Raw genomic sequence first — 17,953 nt, forward strand, 5'->3', positions numbered from 1 at the left:
TAACTCATAAGAAACAACATGATTAGTGTCATGCAAACTATTAAAAATGCCATTCTATAGTAATCCATCTTTTCCATCAATTTTTGAAGGGCAGTATATTTTTCTTTGGGAATGGAAAAGATAAAATGCATTTTAACAGGCCTTCCCCCTCCACCTCAAGAATGGAGGAATATTTACATAGAATAGAAAGCTGAAGTTATGCAACAGACACTGCTGGAATTTTTTCTCAACAGTCTTCATGTTGCCAGACTCCTGCCTTCAAGTGGTCTTTTATTGCTCCTATCCTCAAATTCCTCACTCCACACTTTGGCAGAGTTTTCTCTCCCCAGTCTTTGTCCACAGCTACACCAGCAAGCCTCCAGCTTTATTGCTACTATTGTGTGTGACACTTCAGCAAACAAAACAAAATTCCTCCAAGCAAAAGTATATTTGTGCCAGTGCAAATGCATCTACACCAACTTCTCCCAGGCAAGAAATATTGCTAATAATGAAGCCATTTAACTGTATAGGACTCTCCTGAAATTCAAGTGTTACATTTAATGTCTGGGGCAGCTCTTCAGACTACAGCTATGCATCCAGCTTGTTTACAGGATGAACAGCCTTAAGTTAAGTAACACAAATACCAAAATACCACTGCTCTAAAAATAGCCAGACAACTGGGCAACACCAGGGCAGATGACAGTCATTCTTAACGAGGGGCTGATTAAGATCTGAATAGCCCAAGAGCATTACAGAACTTGAGCCATTCAAACAAAAAGACAAAAGAGACCCAGCATTTTTAAGGGACAAGTTATGAGAGTGTCTGTCCCAAAAGTACTAACAAAAACACACTAAGCTATGTGAGAAGTTAAAAAGAAAAAAAAACCCAAGCAACAAATTAACACATAGAAGTTGGTATGTTCTCATCTGAAAGGCCAAATGCACTGATCACCCTACAATAAGATGACAAAACAGACCTATAAAACAAGTGAGTTAAGCAAAAAGGTCAAACAAGGCTTCTTATTAATATGGAACAAAGGATAATTAAATTGAAACAATTTACTTAACGCCCATAAATTAGGAAATACTGGGTGTACAGTTTTAGGAGGGGACATTGCCTCGCCAAAGTAGATGATTGGTAATAGCAAAGAGAGACTTGAAATGGCTCATGGAAAAGCAACATGAAGGCTAAAAGCATGGCACAAATGCTCAGGATTAAGGGCACATGCAAAGGAGCTTGACTGAATAACAAAGTCAATTCAGCACTTGGACACTTGGTGCTGGTGGCTTACCCAGTTTAAAAGAATTCTTACTCTCTCTCCAATACAAGTCAGGACACTCACTTCTCCTCCCAGTGCCTAAACCACAGAAGGAAAAATCTACTCGTGTACTGAGGCAGAAAGCAATGAGCCATTTCCTACTGCAGACTCCTGTGTATTCTCAGAGGTATCACTCAAAAACAACATGTAGTTTTTTTCATTTGGGGCTGGTCTTTTTTCTTGCTTTTAAGCTGAAGTTAGACTGCAGCATCATTTTGTCTGAAGGAGATTTCACCCAGCTAACTTGGGCATGATCAAAAGCCTACTCAGAGCACCATAAAACTCAACATGGGCTGCAAGCAATTAAAAGTGTCTTCAGAGGAGACATATCCTGAGGCTCTGGGCATTCTGGGGGATCTGTTTGTTGTGGACAAACAACTGATTATGAAATATCCCTGGGAGGAGCTAGAGCCACTGCCTATATGTGAGCACACATTTGAAGGACTGTTTTCTCAGCATTTTTTCACTCTTAACTTTCCCATTACTGGCACCTACTTCCAAACCATCTTTAGAAGAATTTCTGGTCAACTCAGGACATAAGAAGGAAGCTGAGAAAGAGCAAACACTTGTTGCACTGTTCTGCACACTTTTCCCTCCAGGGAAGGCAGTTTACACACAGCCCTTCACTCTTGTCACAGTTTGGTTGCTCTCACATGGGAAGTGTTAACCAGCAGAGCACTGCTTTTCAACCCTGCCCTGTAACAACTGCATGATGTGCAGCCAGCAATCCCCTCCTCACTTTTCTCCACCATTTATAGTGACACACTTACATACACAGGCAAACATACAGATATTCACAAAGCAGAGACTGAGTAACACACCAACCTTACGCATACAGAAACCTGAAGAAATGCAGCACAGCATCTGGTAGAGCAGAGAAAAAAATTTTCTTCCTCAAAGATTTCAGTGTAGCTCAAAAGAAAGCATCAATATCTGCAACAGGCTACTTAAAATGGCTCTTGGAGTGAAGTATCTGTTTGATGTAAGCCTCACAAATTAAAAGAAATGAGATGCCTGTACATGAATCATAGCTGAACCCCACATTTGGATCTCCTAGCAGCTTTGAAAAATCCCCATAGAACACTGAAAATTCATGTTCAGAATGACCAGAATTAAATGAAAATTAGCCAGAAACATCAGATAAGCTTTAAAAAATAGATTACCTGTACAACATTACGTTTGGAGAATTAAACTATTGATGACTGGATTTCGGACCACTGACAGAGGAAATGAAGTTGAAAAGACTTCTCTTAAAGCATAAGCAAAGAGGGAAGACAAGGAAGAGGTAACAGATCATATGGCAATTTAAACAGAAAAGTGACCAGATTTCAAGGGAGAAGGGGAAGCCAAGGTGGAGAAGAAAACCTGAAAAGAAGAAATGAGAATGAATTAATTGTAATCACCGAGACACTCCATTTCAGTTACACAACTTTAGTTACCACCATGATCAGCTTAAATTCCTTCTTTTATTTCCAAAAAGAGCCTTCAGGGACATTTTGCAAATACAGTCAGCTACAAAAAGGCACATATCATGAAGCCCTTCTGCTGCTGCTCTTCAGCCTTTAGCCCAAGCAGCCACCCAAAGCAAGGCAATCTCTCAGCTGGACACAAAGCCTGTTATGGCTTATTTTTTTTCAGCACGGACACAACAAATTCACAGTTCATGACTTAAACGTCTGTTGCCATTGCATCTCAAAGCACAAACACAGAATCACAATGCCTGGGAAAGAAAATAAGCAATACAGAGAGGAAAAAAGCTATAGTATTGCAAGATCAGCTTAATAGACGACCTAGAAAACAGCCACGACATTCCTGTCAGAAATAACACCACTGTATCTTCAGTGCACATGGACTCATACTCAGGGTTGCAATTCTGATGCATACATCATGAGATAATTTTAGTTTCTCTCACACACATTCTCAAACAAGTCCTTGTGACTCCTTTTTCTAAATAAAAAACATCATCTGACTCATGAGCTGAAGTTCCTGCCTGAGGCTCAGCCTTCCTTGCAGCGCTCCCACATCCAATCCCTGGCTGCACCTTTCAGTGTCTGATTGCTCTGACTGACTGCACGCCCTGTGTGAGCTGGGCTGGACACAGCCCCTGCAAGGAGGAATTCTGGGGCTGGACCACCAGTAGAACAGGCAGTTTGCAGCTGATTTGGGAAGAGAACCTTCATCTCCTGAAGAACAGCGACTTAAAAACTTCCTTCCATGGAGGGGTTCAGAGCAAGCAAACACTGCCCACACTGCTCCTCTGCAAGGGTAATTTCCTTGTGATATACTGAGAAATAACAACACCAAACACCTGAAAGATGCCCAGTGTTGCCTTTCAAATCAAGAAGTCATTCCTGAGCTGTTCTCAGATGAATTTTCTCTGCATCACTTCTGTCCATCTGTCTCTCCCAGTATTACACTAATAGCAAAACTCACCTCTGGGAAATTAATCACCTATTGAGCATCTCTGCAATGTGAATTTCAGCAGTCACTCTGATAAATTGCATCTGGTGTCCCAAAAATTGAGTTTAAATAGAAAGATGGGCCTCAGAGTAGAATACTCAGTCTCCAGTTTACCTGCAAATGCAGTGCAGAGCACATTGCAAGGTATCTGCTTGCTAGAAGCTCCTAAAAATCCAAATCCAACTAATTCAAATTTTCACTGAAAGATCATGACAAATTTGTACTCTCAAGTAATTTAATTACAGCAATAAGTTTATATAACTACATTCCAGAGCTTGAAATTTCAGTTTTACTATAGTTACTGCCAAGCACACTCACTGGATATTAAGTCCCTTGATAATTCCCTTCATATTACAACTGTGTTTGTATTCTACCCCTCCCTTGTCTGGCCAAATGTAAGCAAATCATTGCTCTTCCCAAAAAAACACAGCAAGCCCTGATCAAAACCAGAAAAGCCCAAAATCTTCCTGCTCTTACAGGAATGACCAAAGTTCAAATCACTCTTGTGTGAGTGTAGTTACAGTACAATGCTCACCTGCTGGCTCCTTTGCTACCTAGAATTTCCTTAAAACATTCACCAACGTGAAACATTGACCAATGTGACCATAAATACATTTCATCTTCCTCAGAGCCAGTACAAATCCATGAGTTTAAGCTCTGGTGGCTGCAGGCACACAGAAATGAGATAAAAGGCTCAAACAAATGTGACTTTCTTTAAAAGCCTCCTTGCCTGTCACCTACCCTGCAGAATTAATGGCTGGGGCTGCTTTCTGAAGTGGCAGCAGTCTGGGAGAAATGACTCCAGCAAATGAGGGATTTGCTGCCAGCTGCTGGCACAAGGGATGCTGTGGGTTTGTGCGTGTCCGACTGCTTGGATCAGAGAGAACCAACACCAGCTCCTGTGGCTGAGTTTCAAATGCCCTGGGATGGTCTTTCTGTCCATTTATTTATTGCAAAACAGGGAGGAGTCATCTGTGCTTGAGTCAGCTGCTCCAGAAACAAAAGAAATAAACAAACTTGTGATCTAAACACAACAATTCTTTAATTTTTAAAGTACACAGTTGTGGGGTTTGGGGGAATTTTTCTTCAGAATGTAAGAAACAGTCTGCACTGACAGTTTCTCATTTACAGAGAAAGTTAATAAAAAGCAGATGGAGGTCACAATACAGCAACTACAATACGTGCTGTAATTAATCTGGCACTCCAAACAATCAACACAGTGTCAGCAAGAGACTCACTTTAAGTCTCTAAGTCAATTACAGACTGATTAACAGCAACACATTACAGAAATTATTGACCATTTACAAAGTTGCACTGAGGTAAGAAATCCTTCAGCTGCAATAGGTACCCTGTAGGTTAATTAGGAAAAGTACTTCTCCCAAGTACTTGCTCAAAGTGAATACTTGGGAGAGGTACTTAAACAAAAAGAGGTTTCCCCTCAAAATATTCACAAACCAAACATCATAAACACAGAAAACTGTGGAATTTTTCCACCTTTACATCTCACACTGAGGAGAGCAGCCACTGGCCAAAGAAAAACTGGATAATCCACATGCATGCACTCATTTCAAACGGCAAAATATGCAAACACTGTCACTCCTGGCAAACTATTAAAAAAACTAGACTAGAAGAAAGTGAGGCATAGGAAGTTTGAGCCTCCAGATAGAGAGCATGTCCACTCAGAAAAAGGGTGGCAGTGCTGTTCCATTTGAAATACTGCGAAAAATCAAAGAAAATCATCCTTGTTTCAAGTTCTACATCCACAGCTGGAAGAAAAAAAAAATAATCATCCCTGTGTTACTTTTCCAGTAACTGTTTCTCTAAAGAAAAAAATAATTACAGTCCCTTTCCAGCCATCTCCTACAAATATTTCACATCCCACCAACTTGCATCAGGAAAAGGTAGTCCCAGCTGTGGATGAAAAGCATAAGTCAGCTGAAAATTGTCCCCACAGTGTATCTGTCTAAATACTTGTGGGAGAATACAAGTTTTACATTAACTGTAGCAAAATCAAATTCTAGTTCACAAGTACAGCAAAAAAACACCCTAAAAATTGGTAATTCCATCAATAATATATTTATGTTATATTCATAAAGTTGCCTGCAACTGATTTTACTTGGGTAAATTTCAACCAGCATTAGATCAAAGGAGTTCTGTAAATACTTGTGTACTATACCAGGCATGAGAGTTACTTCAAAAATTACCAGCAAACACTAGACTTAAAAACCAGAGAACTGGTTGAGAGAAACCACAAAATATGACCCACAACTGCCCATACTCCACCATGGCAGTCTAACTCCTGAATGGCAATGCTGGGCATAGGTTTATGTCAATATTTTAGTTAGCAGCTTCAATATTTTAGTTAGCAGCTAAGGCCTCACATATCTCACTCTCTGGATAATATTTAGCCTGCCCATGAAAAAATGAACAAAAAAAAGGCTTGTGCCATGAGGGTGATTAAGGCACTGGCAACTGAAAGAAGTCAACAGGACCAAAATTCATATCATTATCAGCAGTAGGGAGCATCACCTCTCCCTACGGCTCTTGCTCACATCTTTTCCCTGCCAGCAGATGAGAGCAGAGCAGCAAAGGGCACCACTTGCAGACACAGGTTTAGAAATTGCACTTTAGGCACTCAGGTCTGAGTTACCAGATGTTCATTTTCAGTTGCTGCTGATGCTGGCAATGAGTGAGGTTAAAGTTTTAGTTGTAAAAATAACAGAAGATGGAGCAGAAAATATGCAAAAAATATCTGCGTCCGTTAATGTATGTTAGGAAGAAAAAACGAGAGTTAATGGCCAAGAGGCTCTTAATTCTTGATAATTCCTTCTTTTGGCTGATATGCTGCTTACACTGCTAAGAAGCAATTTTCTATATAATGAGTCAGCTGATTAAAAGCATGACCCATTTTGTAGTAGCTTTCTTATCTTGGTCTGGCACTGCACCAGTAATTCATTCTATAAATGAACTTCTCTGTAGTAGTTTCTTTTGGTTTATTTTTTTCCAACCCCATCACTCTGGAACTAACTCCATCTTACTTATGGAATCCAAAATCTGCTCCCCTCCCAAATGCATCCATCTACACTGTCATGGCATTCCTACATGGATTCCTTCTTGCAACATCCTTCAGTAAGCAAATCCACAAGAATAAAAAAATAATTATGCACCCAAATAAGCACTTCCAGTATTCCTTCCCATCACAGAAAGCACACATTCAATCTGACAATTCAGATTTCTTTGATGTGACCAAATGTGCATCTATGAGCAAAGTCAATTCCCCTTTGCAACACTCCACATGACAGTGGCAGGAGAGCTGAGCACGAGCAGGAATTTGCACACATATAGCTACAAATTTACTGCTGGAAATCTCAGTGGGGGTGTTTGGCATTAGAGGATTTTACGCCAATTCCACAAAAAAAAAAAGCTTGCACTTTCCTGAAGCCCAGTATTTTCACAGCTTACTTTCTTGGCCACTACTCTCCTCCAGCACTGCAAAACCAAGTTTACATTATTTGACATTGCACTGGAAACAAATCCAATCAGCTGGATGAAAGCTGCACTCAGAATTAATCATTTTTATTGCCATCTTGGTTTACTTGCACACATTCTAACTCTGTGATTTTTTTTAGTAGAAACTGCCAATATCCTCAGCTCCCATGGACTAGAAATTCATATTTTGCATTCCTGGTATTTTAAGTCACCCATATGTTTTGATGCAAAATAAGACATCTGGTAAATGTTTAAGAAATTTAAATTGCAGTCATCAAAACTGCAACTTTATGGAAGCTGCACAAAAACATCAAATGGGAATGGTGCATGTTAGACACTGAATCACTGGTTTAGGACAGTAATTAAGGTACACATCAATACAGCAGCATTTAGCAGCTTTTTCCTAGGATATTCATTAAGTAAGAACCTCAGAGTTGTGTCTGATCTGATTTCCAAGACAAGGATATGTATTGGAAATCCATGCCAGGCACCTATGAACAGAAAGCTGGAATCCTCCCCTCCATCTTTTGGAATATGCATTTTCACCACCCTCCTCCTTTGCACCTCCCATCTGTTTTCCCATTTACACCATCTTTGGCACTAACTCTATCATTCAATTCTTTCAAAATCCTTATTTCTTTAAGACTCCCACTCCAACCTCACATTTCTTGCCATCCCACCTACCTCTTTCCAACTGGCTTCAGTCTCCTCATCGGCCTCTCATTTCCTCTCCATGTCTCTCTCCATTCCACTTCATTCCCAACTTTGTCCTTTCCCACAGCTTTGTTCCCATTAACAAGAGCTCATTTGCCTTTCCCTTTCACAGGAGTTAATACAGGGGGAAGATGTTGCCAGCAGCCCTCTGAGACTGGCCATGGCTGGTGAGCATTGCCAGAAGGTTTTGGTCTCCCCAGCTAAACGAACCCAATTCCAAAGACAAAACTACCAGGGTGCTTAACAAGCATTTACCATAAAAACACAAAGTTTTTTAAACATTAAAAATCTGGACCAAAATAATCACCAGAACACTAGCTATGCCCGGGAATTTGTTCAATTTAGATTTGACTTCCTTTACAGACAAAATAATCTTGCCAAGTAATCATGGAATTAAATGACCAGCACAGTTTTATGCAAGGTTAAGTTTGTACAGATGAAAAGTCTAAAATTCTGAAAACTCTATTACAGCTATTTTTCAGATATTCCCTCCTACTGCTACTTCAGAAAAACCCTGATTCAAATTACAGCTTCCAGAGGAAGTCATTAAAGAGACCAGAATTTCTATCAATGATGGTTTTGTAAGTTTGCACTTTGCCTTTGGCACAGACTCTGTCTATATTTAGAATGCTTGAAATCAAAGCACACAAATATATCACAGTTTTAATAGTAATACATGCAATTTGCAGGGGGAGGATGATACTCATGCAGACTGTAATTTCAGAAGGTTTTTATAGGGCTTCATGAGGGTTGGAGCAGGGAATGCAGCATCCAGCCCTACCTGAAAGTGCTCCTGTCCCCTGGAAAGCCTCTTTGGGGAAGCTACAGAAACACTGTATCATAACCTGAAAAGACTATATTTTTTTTGTCAGCTACAGAATATCACACATTAGGTATAATTGCTTCAGAGTATAAAAATGTAGTGTTCCCCCCAGTAATATTCAAGGGCATATGATCTTTTTTTCCTTCAAACTGTGACAAGACTCTTAAGTAGATTTCCATCATGCATCTTTGTTTCTCTAAGCTTTTGAGAGCTGGAGGGTTCTGGCCTCCTCCACTCAAAGCATTTTTTGTTCCAAACCAAAACAAGAATTCAAGTCCTGTTTGCTAACCTGACATATCATTGCCACTTACTAAATAATGCTTAATTGTGCTTAATGCATCATTGGTGTGTTGAAATTAGCACCCTCAGTTACTCATATTAGTGTCAGATATTTTCATTCAGTAATGCATTATTTTGGCAGCAAGAACTTCTCAGCATCCCTTTATGCCTTCTCAGCCATTGGGATTGAAACACATGGTAGCAGGAGTATGTCATACTCTAAAAAAATGAAACATGACACTTGGCCTTTTTAACACTTCTCCAACCAAACCCAAGAAAAAGTACATGGTGACAAAAGAACAAAAAAGTACTATGGACAGTTAACACCAAGAGTTCATCTTCTCTCATGAAAAATACTCAAGAGGATGAATAATCCTTTCTCTGAAGGAAAAAACACTAGAGTAATACAAATAGTATTAGTTTTGCTGTAACAAGGTCGAACAAAAATAAGCTTAATGCCACTCTAAGGAACAGAAAAAACTTCTAACTTCCCAGACCCCTTACCAGATCTGACTGAAATTTTATTTTGTGAAGCAACTGCATAGATAAGAAACCATGCTACTCCCCCCTCCCCAAACACTGCCAGTATTCTCAAGAAACATTGCAGAGCACCCTTTATCTCCTGGCATGAGCAACTTTCAATTGCATTGCAGAATCATATGTGCAATTCATCTACTTTGAAGATATGAGCAGAACCTTTTATAAAGAAATCTACTTATATACACAGTCCTTAGCTGGACAATTGCATAACAGGGTGAATGTTTTTTCCTGTTTTTAGTGAGGTCAAATAAGAACTGCAAAGGAATTTTGCTGCACACAGAGAGAGCTGACACAGAATACCCAAACCAACAGTTCTGTTGTTATGGGCACCAACAAGGAAAAGGTTTTTAAATGCCAAGATTTTTGAGAAAAACTTTACTGAACTGGTATAAAGTCAGACCCAAAACTTTACACCTTGGGAACCAAAACTAAGCAGCTTCAGGAAAAATTCTGCTGACAAAGGAGCACTGGCCCCCACAAGCCAGCGGCCCTGAATGCCCCCTGTGTCAGTGGGACTGGCACCAGGGCATGCCAGGCTGCAGGGCTGGGCTGCCTAGCAGGGAGCCATGGAGGCAGGGGACAGCCTGCAAGCATGCAGCAAGGCAGGAGAGACAGGGAAGACCACAATTGTGTTTGCCAGCTGTGAAAACAATCATGTCTCCCTGATTTTGTTTCTAGCAGAAGTAGTTACAAGTCTTGCCTTTGCAAGTGCTTGGAAAAGGCACAGGTGAGTGCACCTTTGTCATTATTCACATGTGGAATAAACCTGTCCTGGGGTCTGGTGATCAAAACCCATTGTGCCTACTGCTATTACATGGAGGTGTCTCAAACTGGTGCACTGGGATCCCCTTTCCATTTGCAGCTGGGAAAGACTCATGAAGTGAACTCCATCCATCCAAGCCCATCCTGCAGCACCTTTCTGTTGCTCACTGCGTTACCAGGTGAAAAGCTCCTCTCCTGAGGGAGCAGGGGCCCACAGCAGCCATCAAACCACCACCTCCCTCACATCATTGCATCAGGTAGGGACAGGGGCTGTTTCCTTGGCTTTAAGGGTGGGGAACCACATGAGAAAAGGAAGGCTCCAGAGCAGCAGCAGGTTTGAGTGGCTGGCAGAGCTCCAGCTGGGATAAAGTACATAACATTCTCGCTAAGCTGAAGGATAACTTGGAGCAAGTTGAGCCAACACTTCTACTGATGTGCACACTGAAATCAGTGCTGAGACTAAACGAATTAAACCTTAATAAGAGACCAATACAAAAGTTACCTCTGTGTGCTTAAGCATCCAGGCACTTGAGAGGTTTAGATGCTCTCTTCTTTCCATCACTCTACATCCCTTCATCCCTAGCTAAAGGAACAGGAAGAGTCATCACTCCATACATGTTTGGTTCCTAGCAAGAGTTAGGGTACAGCCTTTCAGGTGGCACAGTTTTCAAAAGTATCTTAGTGGGTGAGAAGCTCAAGTTTGTCAGAAAAACTCCACCTATCACTGCAGGTCTCCAAGGACCTGATTAATTACCCTACCCTTTTTTTTTAATTGGAGCATAAGGCTCTAAACCAATTAAGTGGCTATTCATAGCACAGAATTTAAGGTAGGAAAATTAGTTGATTATATCCCACATTCACTTGATCAGGTTTGGTTTTGGGGTTTTATTGTAACTAGAAACAGCACACAAAGATATGAAAGTAGGTCAAGAGCAGGAGTGACCCAACCTATGAAAAACCTCAGTCCTTAATTCATTAACAGCACTTGGTAGTCTTGGGATGCTGTGTGACCTTCCCAGGTGGGGCTGATTCAGCATTTAAGACTCAGGTGCAAAGTAAAATTCAGTGCCTTGCTGCATTTAAAGCAACACAAAACATCAATTCCGTCTACAGTAATTTACAGTAGAGTGTTTTCCTTTAAGATTGATAAATCAGTAACACAGGCAAGTAGTGACAGGCACACAAGCAATTCCAGCACATGAAGTTCTGTTTCCTATTATTAACAACATTTTAATGCACTTTTAGAGGTTATATATGGCTACAAAGGAAAAGATTGCAATTTTAGAAGTGAATGAAATTATAGGAGGGCTTTTAATCCTATTAACATGAGTACTTTTACCTCACATTTTACTTGGGCATAGTCTTTAAGAAAGTAGCAAGATTCACTTCTATACTGAAATAATTAGGAATAAATCTACCATAACTAAGAAAAGTAGCTTCTGTAAGAAAATGTTTTCATGCAACTTAAACCATCTCTGAAATCCCCAATCTTTAATTTCTGTGGGTTTTCCACAACACCACTAGTTCCAAATCACTTTTTAACAAAATTAAAAACAGGCATAATATATATACAATGTGAAAAAAGGAAAAAAAATAACTAATGCCTCTTTGGCCCAGAAGAAGGAAGTCATTCAAGGAAACCACTGAAACCCTCTGTTATGGCTGCAACTATATTAAGAAGGAGTAACATGTATGTAAAACCTTAAAGAAAAGGAAAACACCCAAGACCTAAAAATAAGGTCATTATTTTATATGGAATCACAGGATCTTTAAGGTTGGAAAAGACCTCCAAGATCATGAAGTCCAACCTTTGACTGAACACCACCTTGTCAATTAAGCCATGGCAGTGAGTGCCATGACTGCTTAGTTTTTGGTTTTTTTGAACCCTTCCAAAGATGGCAACTCCACCACTTCCCTGTTCCAATTTCCCAATTCTTCACCACTCCTCCAGGGAAGATATGCACACAACCACACAGAGCACAGCATTATCTGCTTAGGAGTTGCATAAGACAAAGAAGCAAATAGCCTAAACTATTAGGAATTTTCAAGTTGCTTTTATGTTTATTTGACTGAACTAGGACTTGGCTAATTTCTTGGGGAAATTTCAAGTTATATAACTGCCCTTCGCAGACATGCCAGCATCTGAAGAACACCAAGACACCTGGTATTTAGAAAAGATGAAGTATGTAATGTAAATCTAGTGGCCTACACCAAAATCCTTTCAGTGTTTCAGCAATCCCAGTGATAAGAAAGCAGAGAAATCTATTAATTCCACCAAACTTTGCATTTACTACAAAATACCATCAATGCAATGACAATCTCCTGAAGAAAAGGTCCAAACCCCCTTGATACCACACAAGTTCTTTTCCCTCTACTCAAGTTTCTCAACATCTGCCTCATTGAGCTCTCTGGTTTGCTTAGGGGTGTTTTGGTTTGGTGGAGGCTTTGGAGTTGTGGTTTTTGGTTGGCTGGGTGTTTCCTGGGGGGAAGAAAACTCTAGAGACTCCCAGACATGCTACAAGAGGTTACAATTATGTTTAAAAGTTCACAAGACTCCTAGATAACGATGTTGTGGAGGGTTATTAACTCTTCTACTATCACTGATATTTAATAACAAAATACAGGTTTGGACAGAAGCATTGACAAAGTCCTACTCACATCCATTAATCTGAGGTGGGTTTTTTGCAGTGTGGAATTCCTGAGTCCTGAGCAGAGTCCTGAGTCTCTGCTCTGTACAAATGTGGGATTCAGCTCAGCTGCAGCACAAAGAGCAATATTGCATAACTTATGATGCACTTGTGCTTTAAGCAGTGATGTAATCCCTCCATGGAACACGTGTGTAAATGATGAAGTGCTTGCAATGGGATGCTGAACTGGCAGGCACAACTCTGAACTACTCATAGATTAACCACTCCTGGGATATTGTACTGCTAGAGGTTTAAAAGCAGTTCACACTCTTCTCAAAAATGATTGCATTGACAAACTGAATTGAGAAAATCAGGTATTTTGGAAAGAAATTATCTAAAAAGCCTAAAATCAGATTTATCAGAAAGCCTATGGCAAAAGAAGAGATCACCTGGCATTTTATCTGCACACTGTCCTAAGGCTGCACAGCCTGACACCGCAGTTCTTGGTTCTCTCCCTCCCTGTTTCAACTGAAAATATAAACTTCAGCTTCTATCACAGTACTGGTGAATCCAACTGAAAGTGGATTTAAAGGTCTGAAAGGACAAATATTTTAGCTTACTCTAGATATCTAAGGCAGTAACTCACAAGTTTGGCCTTGAGTTCACTAAGCAGTGACATTTGTTTTAACAAAAGAGGAGGCTCTACCTTTTATCACAACACCTCCTGAAATAGGCAGAATGCTTCCCTTGCACCTTAACAACATTCCAATAAACCAGAGTCAGCTTTTACTGATTTGGCTGAAGTTATTTGTCTCAAGCTTGGTATTGGGTATTAACTTCATTGTGCATGTTACCTTCACAGCTCAGGATGCAAAGAGGGAAACAGCTGCACTTGGCTTACAATGTAATTTGCAAAGGCAAAGTTAATAAAAAAATAAGAAACCAAATTGCCAGTGTAACCAAAAGTGTAAGCAGTGCCCAATGCCAGTTATTGCGGCCTTCCTTCCAGTACCTCCAGTACTCTGCTGTTCTCCTTGGATATGAATTTAACATGCTCTGTACTTGTGTTGGAGATATGCTAATGAAAAAAAGCATGTATGAAATGCTTTGATAACAAAAGCTAGTTCAAATTTTTTGAAGTTATTAAAAAAGATGAAAGAATTGGTAAAAAGTAAAATCAAAAGGAAAAAGTACAAATAGATTTTTATTGACCAACTTAAAATGCATCAGTGATAAGAGAGGAAAAACAGAAAAAAAGCAAAACAAAAAGTCACAATGCCAGAAACAGCAAATAAGAGAAGTAAAATAAAATAATGAAGCTCAAGAAAGAAAGAAAATAAATTGGTAATTTCAAGATATGATACAGATTAAAAAGAGCTGGAGACTAAAGAAAATAGAAGAGGAATGAAAATATGGGAGTAAGAGGAAGAAAAAAGAGCAAGAGAAGTCCTTTTTAGAAGTGAATGATGGAAGAGACCCCAGAGTTCTACCTGCTCTGCAAGTTCAATTTATTTTGCATTTCCCCTTACCATCTTTTTTAACATATTAAAATATTCCTTGCTCCAACTCTCAGATCATCTTCCAGCTTAGAGCCATTAAGTTTCCAAGAGCTGAAGGGATTCTTACGGTGGCTGTTCCCCAAAAGTTATTCCAAGCTGCATTCTGAGCACACACATCCCACAACCTCTTTATGGCTGTTGGAATGCAAAGGGACACAGGGGTATGGGGGAGGGAGAATTTAGAAATAAAAATTAGTAAGGAATATAGGTGAAATCTGAACTCCCATATATCCATTTCCTAAAGAACAGCTTCACTATGCATCCACAAGCACTGCTGCTGGTTGACATGACATTCACCTGCTTCCAAGGCATTCAGCATTCCAGTTCCATACAAACAGATGGGGAAACACATGAGCATGCATAGTGAGGGTTCAGACACCCAGCAAATGAACAAGAACGCTCCCTCTGCAAAAGTAAAAATTATCCATGGCTAGACTTAAGGAACAGTCACTCTGGTCCCCCATGTGAGCACCAATGACAGCACAGCAGAAAGGGCTGGACACCAAGAACAAGACTATTTCAGAAAGGGAGAAGGAAAATCCCATCACCTTATGCCTGCCTGGAAAATGTTTGTGGAACTACAGCATCTGATCTGATGAGTAGATTTGGCAATCTACTCATGCTTTCATACCACTGAATAAATCTTTAAAAGACAATTAACAGCATTCCAAAGGAACAGTAACTACAACAGAGTGAAAAGGCATGTTGAGAGCCAAAGTTACTGTCTCTCAAATTGTTCTTTAATTCACCAGACTAGAAAAGATCCCAAACCTCCAGAACATGAGGCTTTGATACACCCTGAGCTCCACAGCACCGGTGCCAAGCAGAGCAAACCCTGCCAGTGCCAATTCTTTCATTACTGATGGAATCAGTCATGAAAAGCTTTAAATTGTTCACTTCCCTCCCTAAATTCTGCATGTTATGGGATCTATTTGGCAACCTGAACAAATGGGTTGCTTTAAGATGCTGTGGAAGATTTATATGTTTGTGTGTTTTCTAAACATTTATTTCAAAATGCTTTAACCCTCTGCATCACTAGAGTAAGGCTACAGCATCTGGTGTTCATTAAAACCAGGAAATTCCTGTTTTGCTCTTATGAAACTGTTGAGAGTTGATAATAGTTTTTTTAAAAATTTAGCTTTGTGATGATGTGTTTTAGAAAACACATTAAATAATGAATTTGAATTAGCAATTTTTTTAAATCTGCTTATGCCTAATTCAGACATTAGTATTTTGCAACTCAAAAACCCCTTCAGAAAATATTTATCAAATGTAAGTTAACCACTATGATACTTAAAATATACAATTTTGGACTCATCAATTTAAAAGTTGTAATCCATATAAGAGAAATGATACAAAGGTTCACAAGTCATCTACTCTTGGTGCTTAAGCTTCACTATAGCACATTTTTTTCTAAAAGATCACAAAAGGATTCTGGATCTTTTAGAGAACTTATTCTTCATCCTCATCCTTGCTGAATCTTACTATGTACACCTTGGCTGTAAATTTCAATATCTTTGTGTTTCAATTCAAAACAAAACATGGTTTCTTCTTATTGATTTAGTATCAGTAGTGTCTAATTAAAACCGTCACCAGCAGTGAGAAGAACGACACCATTGAGCCCTGAGTGCTTCAGGACAGACTGACCAATATCACAGGAAGAAAAGCAATGTTTTCCTAACAACTGTTTTTCCCCTGTATTGGGAGGAAAGCTGTGAATGACCTAAGGCCACAACACACAGGATCTGAAGCTGGTGAAACCACAAGCAGATTAGATTGCAAAACGATACAAAAAACATAAAATCTGGGATGTCTGGGTGATGCCTGGGTGCAGCGTGGGGCTGGGGTAAAGCACTGTCCATCCAGAGCTGCTGCTCCCTCATGAGTGACTCAGGCTCAGCCCCAGCCAAGGAGGCAGGCAGACCATGTTCTGAGGTCAAGCCCCTGCAGAGCCAGCCAGTTATTTGTTGCAGACTCTCAATCAGAAAATGTCATTAAGTGAAGCTAAGATTATGTTAAACACTTGGAATATTTACCCCTATATAAACAGCTGCTGTAGCTGCAAATGGAAACTTACAGAATTGCAAACAATTGGTATTAAATGTAAACAGATCATATAAACTGCACCTTATTTCACAAGAAATAGGAACCTCAGGGTTAAGGGGCTCTTTGCACACAGGCTGCAATTTACTATCTTAGGTGTATATACACACAACCCAGCACACCAGAGCTGGCCAGAGAGTGGTTTAAGTCTTTAGAGCCACCCTGAAATCCACAGGCATTTGAAACACTTTTTTTAATAGTTCAGCATATTGCTAAAACGTCTTGTTTACAGCCCATTACTATCTCACTATCTAAAGTTTCTTTTGGCACAAGGACTTTGCAGGATAATCATTCCCACTGCAGATTTACTCAGTGTGCCCAGCTGGAATATGTGTTCCCTTTCCTCGGTTTTTACTTTTATGAGCCCATAACTCTTTTAGCTGTTTTATTTCCCATGGTACTCAAATTCATTCCATGTATTGATAGAGCTTCACCACATTATCTTCTACTTGAAGTCACGAATAAATAGGTTAAATTAATTTAATTTAAAGCTGCACCTCCAAGTACCAATGCAGAAGCCAGCCAACCACCTCTCTTACCCCCCTTTTTTTGCCTTTCATTCATGCTTTTCAGAACTAAGCCCACTTAAATTAGGGGGGGAAGTTACAGGCACCACTTTATTTTTTCTTTTCTATCCTCAGAAGAAAAACAACCTCTTGTGCCTCAGCTTGTTGAGGAGTATCAGGTGTGCATCAATTCCCAGCACCCCAAGGAGAGGGCACACAGAACTCCCCAGGTTTGCACAGAGACCTTGTCACTCCTGCATTACTAGAAATGTTAGTTGCACACATTAATGCCTATATACAAAACACCTGCATTTTCCCCAGTCTTAATTCCTTCCCCATTTTAGCAAGATTCTTTTTCCATGCAAGTGGGGAAAAGAAAAAATGAAATCAATTTGGACTTTAACACCATGTGGCAAAGTACCTCAGAAACAATCTCACTTTACACCATAAAAATTTTATTAATCCTTCACCTTTCTAAAAAGGTCATTTTTCTTCCCAAGAGATGTCATTAATTTACTAAGGGGAGCCCACACCTCCACCTATACACTCTATATATAACATGGAGAGAAATTATTTGAAGTTCATTTTCTTGGTTTTTAAATATGTATCAGCCTGGACAGAAATGCATGCATTGTTCCCACTTCCATTTCTTATGCAGAAGAGAAATTAAGTGTTGCTTTCAACAGTCACAGCTATGACTCCTTAAGAACAGAACAAGAAGGTTTATTTCAAAGAGAGATGTCCAGACTGTATACTTAGTTCACACTAATGGGCCAGACTTCCAAAAGAAACA

General features: G+C 39.7%; 1 protein-coding gene across 2 annotated transcripts in view; it reads right to left on the reverse strand.

Moving 5' to 3' along the window:
- BICC1 (BicC family RNA binding protein 1) overlaps positions 1–17,953 on the reverse strand; it is an 89,841-nt gene that overhangs the window by 26,427 nt on the left and 45,461 nt on the right. Inside the window, exon 1 of one of the 2 annotated variants that reach the window (XM_058810455.1) lies at positions 2,462–2,616. The exons of the other annotated variant lie outside the window; for it this stretch is intronic. The gene's annotated coding sequence lies outside the window, so the exon portion shown is untranslated. Of the gene's footprint in view, positions 1–2,461; positions 2,617–17,953 lie in introns of those variants that run through there. 2 annotated transcript variants of the gene reach the window in all.

This window comes from Ammospiza caudacuta, chromosome 9 (assembly GCF_027887145.1).
Source record: "Ammospiza caudacuta isolate bAmmCau1 chromosome 9, bAmmCau1.pri, whole genome shotgun sequence".
NCBI classification, from domain to species: Eukaryota; Metazoa; Chordata; class Aves; order Passeriformes; family Passerellidae; genus Ammospiza; species Ammospiza caudacuta.